Source organism: Protopterus annectens, chromosome 8.part0 (genome assembly GCF_019279795.1).
Source record: "Protopterus annectens isolate FY-2018-M chromosome 8.part0, PAN1.0, whole genome shotgun sequence".
Taxonomy (NCBI): Eukaryota; Metazoa; Chordata; order Ceratodontiformes; family Protopteridae; genus Protopterus; species Protopterus annectens.
Window position 1 is genome coordinate 1143881339 of NC_056741.1, and position 2605 is coordinate 1143883943.

Sequence of the window (2605 nt, forward strand, 5' to 3'; positions counted from 1 at the left end):
ATCACTAATGCTGTTAGGTAGAGTGCCAGTGGAGGAGATTTTACTAAAGTCAAAGACAAGGACCCAGTCTAATATAAAGCCATTGTTTTTGTTGGGTCTGGTTATGGCAGTAATGAGTTGGGAGTACTTAAATAAGTTGATACTGTTTGTTGGGTGATGATGTATGATATTTAACCAGTTAATATTCATATCACCAAGTATGATAGTCTCATTCTTTATATTTTTGGATGACCAGGCTAGTATTTCCTCAAGTATTGGGATATTGTTACCCGGGGGGGGGGGGGGAATATATGCGACTATAATGCAGATGTTTTTGCTGCTATTCATTTTCAAGTAGAATATTAGTATTTTAGCTGCAGAAAATGTGGGAGTTGGTCTGTTATATGGGACTATATTAAAAGTATTATGGTATATGAGAGTAATGCCCCCATCTTTTCTTCTGGGCCTATCTGTTCTCAAGCAAGAGAAGCCTGATGGGAGGAATTCAGAGTTTTTAATATAAGGTTTTAGCCAAGTCTCAGTTGCTGCTACAATATCTGGCTTATAGTGTTCAATCCAAGCATGGAGATCTGGAATTTTGTTTCTAATGCTTTGGAGGTTGATGTTAGTGAGGTTAAGGGTTTTGTGACCGTTCTTGTAATAAAGAGAGGAGTGAGTGAGTCCAGAATTGGGGTGCATGTCACCACATAGTATTAGGTTGTGGTGAGTGTGTATGGGATTAGTGGGTTGCGATTTTTCTTTGTGTTGTATCCATGTATGGAGGTTAATTTTATTTTAGTTTTTACATGTAAGGTTAGAATTTTTAGCTTTTTAAGGAGAGGGAACATGTTGCACGTAGAGAGGGTGCTATGTCAGAGAAGGGAGTTAGTTTGGGCAGAAGAGTGACAGTTATGTGAGTGGGCTTGTAATATTCCTGTGTGGTTTCAGGAGAAGTAAGTAACTGTAGAAAGAGGAAGGATAGAGAGAGAGAGTAAGTAGTGCTAGGTTGGTAGTGAATGGCATGTTGTGATGGAGGTGTACGTAGGGTAGTGAAGAGTAAGATTTATTTGTAAGATAAACCGTAATGTGAAGACAATGTGGTGGAGTATAGGGGTGTGGGGGGTGAAGTGAAGACTTAATTAGTAGAAGGTTATGATTGGGTGAGTAGTAGAGGTAGGTGGAGCTTTGGTTAGGATAAATGTAATTGATTTGGTGTGGGAATAGGGGTAGTGTAGGGGAGAGGAGTGAGCCCGAGCGAAGATAGGGTGAACAGAGCAGGCAGAGCCAGGTGAAGCAGATCACTATGCTACAAAAAGCTTTCATTGGGACTTGCACTTAAGTTTATCAGTGAGCAGTACAGTGCTTAGAGTGGAAGGACTAGATGAGTAAGGACAGATGTTGATAATGTATGGAGTGGGCCCTTGGTTTGGAAGAGAGAGGAGACAGGTAGGAAAGTCTTAGCTGTTAGCACACTTTCCGGAAGTTAGTTAAGTGCCAAAGTGACACAGAAACTAGGGAGTGAGATGCATATTCATTGGGGGTGGAAGAAAGGTGGTGGTGGTGGGGTTACTGAGCCAAAAAATATGTGTGAATGGCACAGCCTAGTTTAATTTGAAAAAAGACAAAAAAGGCTTTTAACACCAGGTGAGGAAGAAGCAATTGAGACAGATATGTACAGCTTGTGATGGTGTTTCTTTTATTTATTTTTTTTCTCCTCACGTCCTTGGTTAGAGAGCAGCAGTCTTTGTATCAGTTTCAGGGCCAGTAGACAGGATTTCAGCCAGGTGTGTTCAGGGTGGGGGGTAGGATTGAGGTCACTTTTCCACATAGGTGACTACTGTAAAATAAAAGAGAGATGTAATGACAATAAGATAGTGAGCTTAGGGTGGTAAAAAATTATCTAAAAGAGAGAAAGCAATTAATGGAGAGATAATGAATATTAGGAGCAAGCAGAAAGACTGAAATAGAAGGCAGAGGATTGAGAGAGAGAGAGAAAGTAAAGGCTGTGGGCTGCATGGTGAGAGAGAGAAAAGGTAGAAGGCCTAGAGAGAGGACTCCTGAGTTTGCAGGAAGCAGTAGAAAGGGAAGATTAGCGAGGCATCAGAAGCTAGATAGGAGAGCAGCTTAGTTTACAGCACAGATTTGGAGAAAGTGGCCTTTAAGTAGGCACTGGAAGAGGAGAAAGCACACAGGTAATAGCAGAATGGTCAAGGGAAGCAAGAGTTTACTCTAAAATTTGGAGTTGGCAAAATTAAGAAAGAATGCAGAACTTAGTAAGATCAAGGGACACTAGCATTTAATCAAGCTGGAATAAGCAGAAGAAAGAGAGAATGCAGTAGCCAGTACCCAAATACTACATGCAGAAATTCAACAATATAAACCGATTATGCCTTCCAACTGTACAGCATGTCTTGTTTAAATGATTGCACCACAGAAGTGCAACACTCCACCCCCACCCCCCATGCTGCACTATACTGTCAAGTATTAGGTTCATAGGTTCATACTAGGCTATCTGCACTAGGGCATTTATAAGCCTAGCCAGAGTGTGTTTGGCTTTCGCCACCCATTTTAAATTAATTTTGCTATGCCCTTTTTCGAGGTTAGTATACTGTGCCTCTGTCTAACA